Here is a 16,762-nt window from a genome sequence, read left to right on the forward strand (position 1 = left end):
AACCATGAGATAGTAAAACGGGTGTTGTTTTAGGCCATTAAATTTTTGGTAGGTTGTTATTGTAGCAACAGAAAAATGAATCGAGTCCCCTTTACTTTAATGGCACTTCAGGCTCGACACTTCCGCTTACACCTCATTAAGCAGAACTTAGTTACATGAAAACACCCAGCTGTGCAGATGACTGGGAAAAGTGGTCTTTATTCTGGGTAGCCATTTGTAAAATTAAAAATGGGCTGAGTTATTCTGGAGGCTATATTAAAGCAAGCTTCAGCTAGATATTGCTAATTGCCAAGGTTTGTAAAACCCAAACCAACATCATTCCTGTCAACCCTAAAGAACACCCAGGGCTCTATCTGAGATCCTACAAAAGTTACACACACTTTTACTTTTCAGAAACCTAAAGCGTTCAGATAGTACCGAGGCTGAATAAGTCCTGAAACCCAGAGGTGCCAGTATCTCCAAGAACATCAACCAGATCATCCCCTTATCCTATATTGTTGACACCCCTTTTCAACATGAAAAAATTTGGAATGGGCATGACCTAAATATCCCTAAAGGTTGGAAAAGGATCAAAGGAGGAGGAGTTATAATAGAGAAGTTAGGACTTAACAAATGAGGATAACTACTGAGTCATTATACTGATATTTCTTTTTAGTCTCCAATATCTTGGAGCAGCTAGAAGGAAAAACCTGAAATTGTGGAACTGTACCCCATACCAAACTCTGAAATCTGTTCAATAACTACTTGTTAAAATGTACTGCTTTTTGTATATATGCTGTATTTCACAATAAAGCATGTTAAAAAAATGGGCTGGGGTCTGCATTAAGTGAGGAAGAATGGAATGATATTGGAGATACCTAGTGGTCTCTACCACTTTTACCAAGGATCAATATAAAAAATTATCATAAGTATTTGGTGTTTTCTGCAAAACCACAAGCAAACAATACTCATTCTTATGCAACTACCTAGATACAGTATCCTGTGTCCTGGAATTTAGTGCTAGGAGGAAGTTTGTTCAGACAGCCTTGTATGCTTGCTCTCATCAGAAAATGAGCACTGTTCAACCCACTGCCTTGTCCATGAGAAATCTCAGCACTAAAATGAGCATTCAACTAGTACTGTGCTGTCTAGCTCATCCTGGTACAGTGTATTGAGGAAGGCTGAGATTTTCAATCAGAAAATTAGTTTATCATTCTTTTGTTTCAGCCCAGCACAATTCTGAGATGAAAGAACACGCCAGGCAGAAAATTACCCGTGAGGTTTAATTAGGGACTTGCCAATGATGGGCTGGTTGGGAAATGAGAGACAGCACCCCACACCAAAACCAAGAGAGCAAGGTGGTAGGACTGGGGGCGGGGGACAGGTGGGGAAGTGGGGGCTCGTAAGGTTCAGTGAGAGTCGGGCGGCAACAGTGATTGGGGAGGGGAGAGTTAATGATGTCTGTGCTCTGGTTAAGTGGGCCCCACCTTTCCCTACGGGGAGGGGTCCTGACCCCAGGCTACTACATCTTCGCTCACCATTTATCACCTTTCTGAACTGGGGCAAATGACTTAGTATCTCCAAGACTGTTTTCTCTTTAGTAACTTGGGGAAAATGCCACTGCACAGGATTAAATAAAATAATGTATGTGAAAAGTACTTTTTGATATGGAAAAGGGCTCTAAATGTTGCATAAAATTCTATAACATTGGCTCTCCCCTTCCTCTAAATCAGTGTTTTCAAACAGTAGATTGTAACCTATTAGTAATTCATGAAACCAGTTTAGTGGGTTGTGACCAGTCTTTAAAAAAATCATAGAAAATATTCGAGTGCATCATGCATAGTAAGGATCAGCATTGCAGCAATGCTTCATTAAACTCTTTCCAGTTATATATTTTGCACCTACTAAGTCATAATATGAAATATATTCCTCTTTGGTCACCACATGCAATTCTGAAAATATTGCTCTGAATGGCCTGTGATTTTAATTTTGTCTGTTTTGAACTGTTACTGTTTTAAAACACCCATTTAGTATGAGTACGTGCCTTTATTGGAAGCTAACTCAAATCCTCTTTGGAGGAAGAAAGCTGTTCTAAAAATGAGAGACAGAGACAGAGATGAGAGAGGGAGAGAGAGACACACAGAGAGAGAAAATGCAATCTCATGTCACATACTTTTTGAACAAATGCTATTCAAACCAGCTGGGACCGCCTGATTGTTAAACTCTTATTTCTCGGCTTCAACCCCACCCTTCCGTTTTCTGCTTTGTGAAGCTGGTGCTGACACTTTGAAAACCCATCTCTCCCCTTGGTAACTGGTAATCGATAGAGAGGCTTGATGCCCAGAGGCTCTTCTCCATCTTGCTTCCTGCTCACAGCAGCAAGAGCTCAGCTCCGCTTCTCCTGGCAGTGGCAGTTTGTTCCAGGCTGCACTTTCCCCAGACTCAGCGCCTCCTCAGAGGCCCAACAACCTCCCAAGGACATCGCCACTTGACAAGCACTCCCTCCTCAGGGGTTGAATCCCGGCTCCACAAGTTCCCTCCTTCACATACTAAGTTTTAATAACTCTAACCTCTGATTGTGCTGCCCCGCCCGCCCAAGAGGTGATGGCTGCTTTCTGTAACTGCTCCCTGCATGAAAATTTGGCATTCCTGCTTCCTTTTTCAGTTTCCTGCTACCTGGTTCCCAGCTCTTCTCCCTGTGAGATTGACTGGTGTTCCTCTTGTCTTCTGGCTGGACAGGTGGACAGAAAAACATGCTTTGAGGATAAGGATGGGCCATCAAGGGGGAAATGGAACAAAAGAACAAGAAACTAATTTTGTGATTGAAAATTTCAGCCTTCCTCAATACACTACACCAGGATGAGATAGATGGTACAGCCCTAATTGAATGCTCATTCCAGTTCTGGAAAAAATATATATAATTTTTAAGTTTTGCTGGGGGAACACCCTTTCCTGGCTCCTTGGGGAACCTGCATAGGCTGTGCTGAGCCCAGCACAATCCCGAGACCAAAGAACACGCGAGACAGAAGATGCCCCATGCATTTAATTCGGGGCTGACGGACAGGAGAAAGGTCTTCCCAGTTGCACCCGGTTGGGAGACAAAACTCTGCACTCCACCCAAAGCCGAGAGAGGGAGAAGCGTGCCCAGGGAAAATCTTATAAAGTTTAACAGTCTCAGGAGATCTGGTCAGAATGGTGTTTCAGCAGACTCTTGTGAGATTTGTTTATTAGGGGAGGGGATTGCACAGTCTTTGACCTTTAACCTCTGTCCTGGTCCTGTGGGCAGTGGTGTGACTTCCTCTCAAAATAGAGGAAGGGGCGGGGGTCTTCATCTCCATAACACATGTGATAAAGCTATGACATGTGGAAGTCTGTAACTTTAAATTAAAACATTACGTTACACAAAATTCACATTTAAAAAATATATTTTTATTGACAAAACTTCACATGTACACATTCCATACATGGTGTACAATCAGTGGCTCACAATCTCATCACATAATTGTGTATTCATCACCATGATCATTTTTAAAACATTTGCATCACTCCAGAAAAAGAAATAAAAAGAAAAAACATATTCATCCCATACCCCTTACCCCTCCCTCTCATTGACCACGGTATTTCCATCTACCCAATTTATTTTACCCCTTAACCCCCCATTTCACATTTTGTTTTCCATCAGAAACTTTGAGGATGAACTGTTTCTTAAGCTGGGTCTATTTTCGAATCATATATGTGTGTGCATATTTATATGCACATGCATATAACATGTTATTTTATATATATCAAATACTTTATAATTAAAAAAATTATGGGAGGACCCAGTATGCTAAAACAAATTTTCCCATATGCACTCAAGTCCTCTTGGTCATACCATAATTCATAGAACACTGGAGTCTGTTTATTCTCCCTTCCAGAGATCTCTCAAATCTGTCTCATCCCCTGCTTCCCCCTGGCCAGTTTTTCCTTACATCCCCTCCTTCTCACCAGCTCTATCACAGCTGCTAACTGGTCTACCTGTTTCTAGCACCATCTTCAGAATCCATTCCCACATCGCTTAGGCCAGCGGGATCTCCCTATAATGCAAGTGTGATCATGCTTCCCCATTGCCTAAAGCTCTGCTGCAACTTTCACACCGGGAAGGACCCTCCACCTGGAATGTCAGGCCCCCACCATGCCAAGGGCCTCACCTCCTCATGCTCAAAGCCCATGAGCATATGTGAGGCCCAGAGCCCCACTATGCCCCCTCCAAACAGCGTCCTCTGCCTCTGACAGGAATGACCCACCTGATCTCACCTTTGATAGCTTCCCTTCCATTAACGTGTTCAGTCATGACTCTGCTGGCCTCGGATCTAGGCCCTGGGCCTCTCTAAGCTTACCAACTGTGGGACACCCTCTGTGAACCTTCCTCAACTCCCCAGTGCCCTGCAGTAGCTGGTTTCTAGAGATGCAGCCTCTTGGTATCCACACCTTTGTGTGGTCCCCAACCGCATCGACCCTGGCTGGCCTGTGTAGTTTACTGTAACCCCTAAACCACAGCAAGCCTGATGCTGGTCCAAGACTTAACAGGCCTGACAAGTCCCATCCATGTTTGTGATTTGGGGCCATGTTTGTGCTTTGGGGAGCCCTGAACCACTGTGTAAAAGATCCAGCTGCCCTGCTAGAGAGGAGGGGCCCTGGGGAAGCCTGGGGAGGGAGAGAGGCTCAGTTACCCCAGCATCTCTGCTCGGCCTCTGGAAAACTCCAGTTCCAATGGACCAATGGCCATCTGACTGCGATTACATGAGACCAGCAGAATTGCTCAGCTGAACCCAGTGGACCCACAAGACTGGCAGAGCCCATTGACCCCTTGTTTGGGGGATGCTTTGCTGTGCAGTGATAACACCTGAAACGTCCCTCTCACTAAGCTGTCCTCCTTACACCCATAACAACATCCCCATGTGTACGCCATTGTCCATCTGTCCTACTAGAGAGTAAGTTCCTGGAGGGCAGTGATTGCACGCTTTATTTCTTTTATTACGCAAATTTCAATTGAGAAAATAGAAACAACTCCAGGCATTCAGGGGAAAAGGTGATTAGGCACTTACAACATCATGGTAAGGGAGGCCATCACTGGACTTTTGGTTTCAAGGTCACCACAACTGTAAAGCAGAAGTCAGGAAGCCACTGCTGCTGCCACAGCTGCTCTGTGCCCAAGATGATGACAGTGGAATGTGGAATTTAGCCATGCAAATCCTCACATCTGCCAGAACTCACCTATCTGCCACAACTTCCACAAGAATAGCCTCTGCCTCCTTTCTGTTCATCAAATACTGCATGAATGCATCTCCCTGGAAGAACCTAAATTTTACCCAGAAGTCTTGCTCCTATGGAGTTTGGAAAATCTGGTTCTTAGCCTTCCAGCTAATGTTGCACAGGGAAGGACATAGATGGGGTTAAAAATGGATATAGGCTATTTATGTTAATATATTTAATAGCATAATAAGGGACATAAAAGTTAATTTAAAAAATTTTAAATGGAATGACAAATACGTAATTCAAAATTTCCTATTTTAACCACATTCAGGTGTACAATGCAAAGAGGCAGTTACATTCACAATATTGAATTACCATGACTTGTCTTTTTCTTTTGGCTTATTTCACACAGCACGATATCTTTAAGAGTCATCTGTGTCATAGCAGATACCAGGATTTCATTCCTTTTATGGCTAAATAAAGTTCCATTAGATGTGCACACCACATTTTGCTTACCCATGCATTTGTTGATGGACACCTGGGTTTTTTCCACCTTTTGGCAATTGTGAATAATGCTACTATGAATATTGGTGTACAGGGGGTTAATATTTTAATTCTACAAAGATCCTACATACAAAGAAAAAAGAAAGATCTAAACTTGAAGACAATGTGACCAGACAATATAGTTAGCAAAAAAAAAAAAGAATGGATGTAATGAGGCTGCTTTTCTAAAGCTAGCCATGTAGCTGATTCTGGAAAAAAGGATGCACATGTCCCATGTCACTAATTAAGGCTGTAGGGACAGATAAATTCTATGGCTTCACCTTGAACTTCCTTCAACCTTCACGCACACAATTTCTTTATCTATCCAAGCTTGCAGTGCTGCTTAGCTGACAGGCCCTCAGCAGTGAGGAAATGGGGAACAGAGACCAGACGCAGGAATTTAAGATTCCAGGTTTCTTTACTTAGTTCAGCCATTAACTTGTAAAGGCAGATTAAAGCCTCATTTTCGGCTATAGTATTTTCACCAGTTATAAAATGCAGGTATTGTAATAGGTGACCAAACGATAAATACACCATAAAGTATGGGAAGAGCCCTCATCTATATTATCCCCACTTAATCTACGCTGAACTTGTGAAAGGGTTGGTGTACTTACAGCGCTTATGTACAGTTACAAAGCAAATCCGCCACAGAGTTTAACCATTTATAAAAAAAAAGACTAAGATTTTTTTTAAAAAGAAACTAGTTGCCTTAGAAAATTGTGTGAAGTTTTAATATTTTCTCCATTACTATTATTGAGATCTTGTGGGTTTTTTAAAGAGCTGCTTTATAGTTTTTTTAAAAGGCTGTATAAAACTACAATAAAATATTAACAGCAGTCAATTCTGTGGAGTGGAACTGACTATATCTTTACATTTCACACTATGCTCTTCTGCCTTGTTATAATTTTGAAAATGAGAAGGCATTGATTTTTGAGCAAAAAATGAAAGTGTTAAAAATATTAGTGGTTATTTGTGAATAGAGGGATTACAGGTGATTTTTAACTCTTTTATTCTTTAACTCTTATTTTGTGTAGAGAAAAATAGGCATTACTTAAAAGAAAGTGACTACATTGTAGTCACTTTCCCTACGGCGTGTGCAATAAGGGCCTCAAGCTGCCATGCAGACTGCTCAAGCAGGTCGGTCAATCCTCCCTCAACTCATGCATTTGTCACTGGCTGACGCTAGAGACTCAGCCACCAGAAATAATAGCCTGGGGTTCAACTGCGCAGTACTTGGGGAGGCTCTCTAATGTAGGGAACTCCCAGACCTGACAGCTCAAGGTCAGATTGGATGGGAAGAGAAGAAGGAGTCTTCCAGGAGCGTGGGGATATGCAGATGCATGCCCCTGCCCCTCCTTTTTCTGACAAGGAGAATTCCAAAGTTACCTCTAAGGGATGGCTGATATGGTGTGATTCCTACTATGAATTGCTTACTACTTATCAGGCACTGTGTGGGTTACTGGGCATAGAAAGGGGCAAAACATAGGATCTTTGCCCTCAAGAATTCCATCATCAAAAGCAAGAATCAGAGAACTAAAGAGACAAATTATAATGCAGTGTGATAAATGATAGAATGCAAAATGCTCAAGAAACACACACCAGGGAAGGAGAAACCAGACCTGAGAGATTCAGGGAAGCCTTGGTGAGTTTCTCTTAGAGTAGGCAGGCTGACGAAGCTGGAAGAGGGAATTCCATGCTGCAGGAAAAAACTGGAAAAAGACATGAAGGCAAGAAAGGGTGCAGAAAAGGATGCACATATACTTCCTACGTTAGTCCTCCATTGCTGCCGTCAAATTACCGCAAACATCGTGGATTATAGCAACACAAATTTATTCTCTAGCAATTCTAAGAATCAGAAGTCTAATATCAAAGTGTCTGCAGGGCTACATTCCTTTTTGGAGGCTCTGGGGAGAACCCATTTCCTTTTCCAGCTCCTAGGGACTGCCCACCTTCCTTGGCTCATGGTCCCCTCCTGCCATCACCCCAACCTCTTGCTTCCAACACCATCACATGGCTTTCTCCTGTCCTCCCGTCTCCCTCTGCCTCGCCCTCAGATGACTGCAGCGATGGTCCGGTCAGTGCTTGTCTCACCAGACAACTGGGCACCATTATCTGGCCAAGTTGACACCAGAACCCAACCATCACGGCATTGCTGACTGCCCATCACCTAGCTTGACCCTTGGCACATCCTAGGTACACAGGGACATCTGTTGAATGACCGAATCAAACTCCCTGGGTCTGACCATCCAACACAGTAGCCACTGGCCACTTGAAAAGTGGTTGGTCCAAACTGAGATGTGCCGAAGTGTAAAATATACACCAAATTTAGAACATTTAGTATGAAACTAAGAATGCTAAGTATCACATTAATAATTTTACATTGATTACATATTAAAATGATAATCATTTGAATACTTTGAGTTAAATGAGATAGATTAACATTAGTTCCATGGTTTTAATATGACCACTAAAAAGTGTATATGTGACTTGGATCCATTCTAAAATATTTAGAGAGGAAGTGATATGCTATTTTGTATTTATTTCAGAATATTGGAGAGATGTGAATGAAGTGAGATGAGCTCTGTGTTGATAATTGTTGGATGTGGATGATGAGGCTATGGGAGTTTCTTACACGAGCCTCTCTTTAAAACGTGTTTGAAATTAGTCATAATAAAAAGGAAAACATAGAAGAATTATTTATTACAAAGCAAGTAAGAAGCATTATTTATTACAAAGTCAGTATATTCTAATTATGGAAAAATTTTTAAATATAAGAGGCTAAGAAAAACTAACAAAACAAAACAAAAATAATACCAAAGCAGTGATGGTCTCTTCATCATTGTTAGTATTTTGGCATGTTTCCTTTCAGGCTTTATTCTATGCATATGTGTGTGTGTGTGTGTGTGTGTGTGTGCACGCGCGTGTGTGTGTGCATGTGGCTTTCTTAAAGACTGACCACACATTACTTGACAGCTCTTCTGTCACAAAGTGGTGTCGATGGCCTCCCTCCTCGCATCCGGTTGGGCTCATGAGTGCTTTGGCCAACACAGAACGGTGGAAGTGACTTTATGTCACTAGGTCACAAAAGGTCAGGCAGCCTCGCACTGCTTGCTAGAAGCACATGTTCTCAAGAGCCTGAGCCACTGTCTAAGAAGTCAGTCTATCCTGTGGCCTGTCGGGAGGAAGCCCATGCCACCTACAGAGGCCAAGCGCAGGAGCTCCAAGCTGCAGCTCCACCTGAGCCCAGTCTCCGAGTCGTCTCCACCAAGGTCCCAGGCATGTGCACAAAGAAACCTCCAGATGATCCCAGCTCCAGCCATTCAAGACTTCCCAGCTGAGACCCCAGACACAGTGGGGCAAAGACTATAATCCCCACTCTTCCTGACCCACTGAATCCATGAACATATTGAAACAGCTGTTGGTTGAGGTGGTTTGCTACATGGTAATGGATGATGGGAACAGAATGTGGTACCTGGAAAAGGGATACGACAGGGGAAAAAAAAACTTGCGATATTGGCTTAGGGACTGAGTGGTGTAGATGCCTGATGGAAAGGGCTAGAAGAAAAGCAAAAAGAAATGTTATCGGAAACTGGAGGAAGACATATGTTATGGCTTAGCAAAAAATTTGGGAGCTCTGTCACCTGACGTGATGTGAAAACAAGGAAACATCACTAATACACTCAATAATCCGGTGGAAGAGTTTCTAGGCTTGGTCTCAAGCGTGCCACTAGCTTCTTCTATTTGCCAATGTAAAATGTGAGGAATGAGAACGAACCAAAGAGTCCACTATTCAGTGTTCAAGCAGAATTAAGAGGAAATATAGAGAGCTCAGCTGGAACACATCCAGCAAAGGATTCTCCAAATAAGAAAAGGCCTCTGAACAAAGATCAAATCCAGAGCACTGCTTTAAAAAAAAAAAAAGTGTTTTCAGAATAAAAATGAAGCCAAGGATATAACTTTAAATTTCCTGGTTAATACCTTGGAAAGTTATAAAGTGGTGCCTCCTAGACTCTTTCAACTAGACAAAAGGGCTTCTAAGGATTTTAAGGCAAGTCTTACAGACAATCTCTGTTAAATGACGGTTCCTAAAAATCCTTTGGTCTTTGTCACTTAGTAACTTCAACTTGGGGAGCCCAAGATGAAGATGGACTTATCACAAAGAGAGTTGTGGATGTAGCTTTATCTAATGGAATGGATTTTATGAATTGGTACAGTCGAAATCCACAAAGATTTCAAAGGAATTTGCTCAGGTTGGACTGAAAGTAACAGAGACAGAACAAAATGAAATGAAGCCTTTAGCTCCCCAAACTCCCATAGGCAGAAAACAGGCTGAGCAAACTGCAAACATGTAAATGAAGAATGGATGAAGAATGGTGATTCGGGATCAGATGACCCAAAGGATGGAGCAAAATATTCCCGAGAATCACTTGCAGGGGCAGAACTGAGCCCTCATCGAGGAAAAGGCTGCCTGTTCTCCTCTGGATTTCAGAATTAGTATAGAACAGTGACCCCCATGTGTTCCCTGTTTTCTCACTTTGGAACAGCAGTTATCCGATGCCTGTCTTACCATTGCATGTTGGGTGTTTTTCTGGAGAGCAAGGTGGCAGAAAACGTGTCTCTATTTCTTACATTTTCAGATCAAGAAGAACCACAGCCAAGGAAAAAACTAAACTCAAAGAGCTTAATTTGCACCTGGACCTGAACCTGATTTAGATAATAAGATCCCAGACACTAAGCAAAAGCCTGATGTCCTAATGAGATGAAACTTGGGGTGGGGTGGGGACTCAGAGGTGTGAAGGTCTCAAGGTGAAGGAATGTAAGTAGTTTGTGTGCATGAGGCAAACTGCGGCAGCCTTAAAACATGACTGAGAATTCTTTCATATCCCTCCAAGAGGCAGATTTACAGCTTCTCCCCTTTGAATCTGAGAGGCTTTTCCACCACTTCAATCAGTGGCTTGGTTGAAAGCGACACTGTGACTTCTGAAGCTGGGCCATCATGAGCCATACAGTTTCCACCCTGCTCACTGGGAGCACTAACCTTTGAAGTTCTGAATCACATATAAGGCATCTGACCACTCTGAGGCTGCCATGACATGAGGAAGCCCAAGGCACATGAGGAGGAACTCTGGTTCACAACCCAAACTGAGTCCCACGATGGGCTCATTCCAGTCCCAGCACCAAATATATGAGTATGCCAGTCATTCAAGTCTTCCTAGCTGAGGCTCCAGGCACTGTGGAGTGGAGACAAGCCATTCTTGCCATATGCTATCTGAATTCCTAACCCACAGAATCTGCGGCCATAATGAAATAGTTGCTTATGATACTGTTTTGGAGTTGTTACAAAGAAATAAATAGCAGGTAACTACTGTGTTAGTGTCCTGTGGCTGCTGTAACAAATTATCACAAATTGGGTGGCTTAAAACATCAGAAATTTATTCTCTCATAGTTTCAGAGGCCAGGACTCCAAAATCATGGTTTCAGCAGGACACCACACTCCCTCCAGAAGCTCTACAAGCAGATGCCCTCTGTTCCTGGCCCCTTCCAGCTCCAGATGCCTAACCACTTTCCTTGGCTTTTGGCCACATCACTCCCATCTCTAAGGCCAGCATCTTCAAATCTCTCTCTCTCTTCCTTCTTCACGCGGTCTTCTCCTCTGTAAGTGTGTGTGTGTGAGTGGATGTGAAAGCTACCTTTGCCACTCTCCTGTAAAGACAAGTGATAGCCCACAGGATAGTCTACCCATCTCAAGATCCTTCATTTAATCATATTTGCAATAACTTTTTTTTCTCTGTAAGGTAACAGTCACAGATCCCATGGATTAGGGCACGAGGGCCATTCTTTCCATACACTACAACTGCACAGTTGCAAAAAGATCGTATTGTCTCTACTCTTTGCATCTGCCTTCTTGAATGCATGAGCCAGTGGGAATCAGCATTCCCCAAGCCATTAGGTACTCTTTGAAAATAGCAGCTTTAATGGTTGCGTTATCGTCTACTGACTAGGCGTGCAATAATTTAGTTATTCAAGATCTTAATTCCGAACAATTAATTCCAATTCCCTGCTTCTAACTATTTACACAAGTTAGATTCTAGAGGGAGAATTACTGAGCTTAATGAGTGTGGTCATTTTATGACTTGTAAAATATATTGTCAAATTGCCATCTAAAAGCATATTAATTTACAATCCTATCATCAGTGTAGGAGGTACCTCTTTCATCAGACCCACAGCAACGTTGGGTATTGGGTTTTTAAATGTCTGTGTAATTTGTCACTATTTCTATAGTAGTCTAGTGCTTTTCTTATCCGTTTGCCTTCAATTCTTTCTATATTGAGGTTAACAATCCCTTGCTATTTTGTAGCAAATACTTTTTCTGTCTGTAATTTTCTCATTTGAATTTAAACTTTGGAATGATACTTTTGATAGTCATCACTTATTTTCTCTGTAATTTCTTATTTTGATTTTATACTTAGAAAGTCTGCCATATTTAGAGATCAGTAGTAGTTGGATTAACATGGTGTTTGGTATTACAAAGGCCTGGATCAGAATCTACCTGATAGGGTTATTGGTTGTTGCAAATATTAAATGAAAATTTATTCCTGCAAAAGGTAAACTAAGCCTACTTATAATCGTGCCTACGAGTCACCTCCAGAGAACCTCTTTTGTTACTCAGATGAGGCCTCACTCTAAGCCAACTCAGCAGGTGGATTCACTGCCCTCCCCCACCTCTACGCGGGACATGAGTCCAGGGGTATGAATCTCCCTGGCAACGTGGGACAGAACTCCTGGGATGAGCTGGGACCCGGCATCATGGGACTGAGAAAGCCTTCTTGACCAAAGGGGGAAGAGAGAAATGAGACACTGTTCCAGTTCACTAGTGCCAGAATGCAATACACCAGAAATGGAATGGCTTTTAAAAAGGGGGAATTTAATAAGTTGCAAGGTAACAAGTTTTAGGCCATGGAAATGTCCCAGTTAAAGCAAGTCTATAGAAATGTCCAATCTAAGGCATCCAAAGAAAAATAATTTGATTGAAGAAGGCCAATGAAGTTAAGGTTTCTCTCTCAGCTGGAAAGGTGAACATGGTCAGGATTTCTCTCTTGGCTGGAAGGCCACATGGCAAACAGGGCATCATCTGCTAGCTTCCTCTTCAGCTCCCTGGGAGACATTTTCCTTCTTGATCTCCAAAAGTCTCTGGGTTAGTAGACTTCCTACTTCGTGGTTCTGCAGCTTTCTCGTGGATCTGTCATTTTCTCTGCTGTCTCCGAATCTCTAGCTTTCTCCAGAATGTTTCCTCTTTTATGGAATTCCAGTATATCCTATAAATTAAATTGGTTATAATCAAGACCCACCCAAATGGGTGGAGACACGTCTCCACCTAATCCATCTTAACAACCACTCTTGATTGAGTCACATCTCCAGGGAGATGATCTAATTACAGCTTCAAACATACAGTACTGACTAGGGATTAGAAGAAATGGCTGCCTTTATAAAATGGGATTGGGATTAGGATTTTCTAGGGAACTTGCATCTTTTCAAACCGGCACAGAAACAATAAAAGTTCAGTGGCTGAGAGATTTCAAACAGAGTTGAGAGGTTATCCTGGAGGTTATTCATACGCATTATATAGATATCCCTTTTTAGTTTATGATGTATTGCACTGACTGGAGGTAAGTACCTGAAACAGTTGAGCTGTGTTCCAGTAGCTTTGATTCAATTGTATAATGATATAGCTTTTACGGTGTGGCTGTGTGATTGTGAAAACCTTGCATCTGATGCTCCTTTTATCCAGGGTATGGACTGTCGAGTTAAAAAAAAGAAAAAGGATAAAAATAAATAATAGAATGGATAAGGGGTAAAATAAATTGGATAGATTGAAATACTAAGGTCAATGAGAGGAAGGGGTAAGGGGTATGGGATGTATGAGTTTTTTCTTTTCTCTTTTTATTTCTTTTTCTGGAGTGATGCAAATGTTCTTAAAATAATCATGGTGATGAACACATCTGTGTGATGATGTTGTGAGCCACCGATTGTGCATCATGTGTGGACTGTATGTGGGTAAAGATTTGTCAATAAAAATATTTTTTAAGTAAAATGGCAAAAAAATAACAATAATAAAGAATCAAGCACAAGGCCTGGGATGTGGATGTACTAGCTTCATTTGTTTTCCTTTGGTTAACTAGAATAAATTATTGTAATTCACAGGAGAGAAAATGCAAATGCATATAGTATACGACAAAAAGATGTTCAACCCTCCTAATAATCAGAGAAAGGGAAATTAAATTGGTTATCAGTTCCTGTTCATCAAATTAGCCAAAATTTAAGAGGTAAACTCTAGTGCAAAAGAGGATATGGAGAAAGGGAAATTTATTTGGGGCACTAGTAATGGTGATGTGATTAGTTAATCCTTCTTAGAAAGCAGTGGCTATATTTATTAAAGTAAAAGATGTGCAAATATTTTTACCTAGCATTCCCAATTCTAGCAGTTTATTCCTTAAAAATACAAAAGTACAAAAGAATATATGTAAATATATATTTACTTTTGTACTGTTTGTAGCAGCAACACACTGAAAACAGAGTGTCTGACAATAGGGAAATAGTTGAATAAATGTGTTTATTTTCAGCATCTCCTTACTAGAATATAAACTCCTTGAGAGCAGAGATATTTAACTGTGTGGCTTGCTGCTATTTCCCAACACTTAGAACAGTATTATTCAAAATAAATTATTCATAATCAAGATAAAGAACTGTTCTAGCACCACCACAGAACTCCCTTGTGCTATCCCTTTATACGCACACACACACTCACACACACACACACAGTTCCTGTCCCCTGGCAACCACTAATCTCTTCATCTCTATCGTTTTGTCATTTCAAAAAATGTCGTGTAAATGGAATCATACAGTATGTAACCTTTTGAGATACTCTTTTCACCTTTTACATTTGAATTCATAAACCATTTGAATTAATTTCTGTCTAAGTGTGAGGTTTAGGTCAAGGTTCCTTTTTGCTTCTTTTTTGCCTATGGATGTCCAATTGTTCCAATGCTATTTGTTGAAAAGACTACCCTTCCTCCATCAAATTACTTTTACCCCTTTCTCAAAAATCAGTTGGGCATATTTGCTTGGATCTGGTTCTGGGTTCTGGGGTCCGTTCCAAGGACCTCCGTGCCTAGCAGTCCCCCCTGCACGGAGTACCGAAGCTCTAGGCTGGGTCTGCAGCTATACAGGAAGTCAGCATCAGAGTGGGTCCTCTCACTCTATTCTTCTCTTCCAAAATCATTTTAGCTGTTCTAGTCCCTTTGCCTTTCCATATAAATTTTGGAATAGGCTTGTTTATACTTATGCAATATCTTGCCAGAATGTCACATTTTAATAATCTTAACTTTACTTTGCCCTAAAAACAACAACAACAACAAAAAAATACTTATTCTATTGTCACACTGATGGTCAGAAGATGTAAATTTTCTTGTGTTTCTAAGGGAAAGCCCTCTTTTGGCCTAGGGGTCACCAAGCCATTCCATATGTTACACACCTTCTGATGGATGCAGACGTCTCCTGACTGTTAGGAACAAGGGGCTCTCATATGTACTACATCACATTTAACCCTCTCAAAAACCATAAGGTCCAATTGTAACCCATGTCAAAGTCTGAGTTATGTTCTATAACTAATTGTGGTGCTGTGCTTGGAAATTTATAGCGTCACAAAATAAGAAGGAAAAAAATTCGAATGTGATGATAAAAAAGTATTTAAGCCCTCTAGCCTCCTATATTCTGGAGCAGCTAGAAGGAAAAGTATGAGCCCACGACAAACTCTGGGATCTATTCTGTGTCAACTTTTTGAAGAGTGCTTTGAAAACTATTGTTTTTTTTTAATTTCTTTGCTTTATATATATCTGGGACTATCCTGTAACCATTTTTTGAAGTGCCTGGAAAGCTATTGGTTTTTATTTCTTTGCTTGTATGTACGTCATACTATACAATAAAGAAAGTTTAAAAATAATAATAAATAAATAAATAAACAAAATAAATAAATAAATTATTGAATGAATAAGTAAAATTCTCGTATATACCTATTTATAAAATTTCGCAGTCATAAAAAAACAGTTGTAATTACAAGTAATGACTTGGGGGAACCGCTTATATTGTAAAATGATGAAAGCAAGACAAAGTAAGGTATGATTTCATTTTTGTTTGCTTTAAAAAAAAAAAAAGCCGGGGTAGAGAGAGAAATGAAGAACAAGATTATAAATAATATATGTTTGTATAAGCACAAAAGAATTCTTGGAATGACATGCACCAGACTGCTAACATTGCTAACCCAGAGGGATGGTTATGGAAGGATGGAGGGGAAATTATTAACTTTTTCTGTTCACGCCTCTGCATTGCTCAAACTTGCCGCAAAGAATTACTTGTGCAAGCCCTCAGCTTGCGTTAATAAAAGCGTTTGTTTTTACAGTACTGCTTTGTTGCCTTTTTAAATTCAATACATAAGTGTGTGTTTTAATTCAATACAATGTGTGTATTGAACCTTTACCAGTAACCCCGTTACTGGTAAATTTTGCTACCCCCTCTCCTTAGCTTGCTCTGCCTGTTCCCTTCCTGCAAGTCTCTCTCCTGTCAGACTTGCAGCCTGCCCTGCGCTCTTATCTCGCAACTCCGGGTTTCAGGGCCGGGAGCGCGCGGGCGGGCGCGGCTCCTGCGGGCCACCTCTGTGCGCGCGCCCGCCTCCACCTTCGCTGCGTTCCGCGCCCAAGGAGCAGGTGGTTTGGGGAGAACGTGGCCCGGGTGCCCTTATTTCCGGAATGTACCCCAAAGTTTCAGTCCCAGAATACAATTTGAAAAAAAAAACAGAAAAAGTCACCCGAGGAGGTGGGTTGAGGGGGGAGGGGGAGGGGAGGTGGTGCAGGAGCCACCCCCACCCCCCACCCGGCGCCGCCACCACTATTAATATTAACTTTATTAAGACTTGGCCTTTCTCTCCCCGGATTTCACAAAGCAGGAAGTC

The sequence above is a fragment of the Tamandua tetradactyla genome, chromosome 4 (genome assembly GCF_023851605.1).
Source record: "Tamandua tetradactyla isolate mTamTet1 chromosome 4, mTamTet1.pri, whole genome shotgun sequence".
In the NCBI taxonomy this organism is placed as follows: Eukaryota; Metazoa; Chordata; class Mammalia; order Pilosa; family Myrmecophagidae; genus Tamandua; species Tamandua tetradactyla.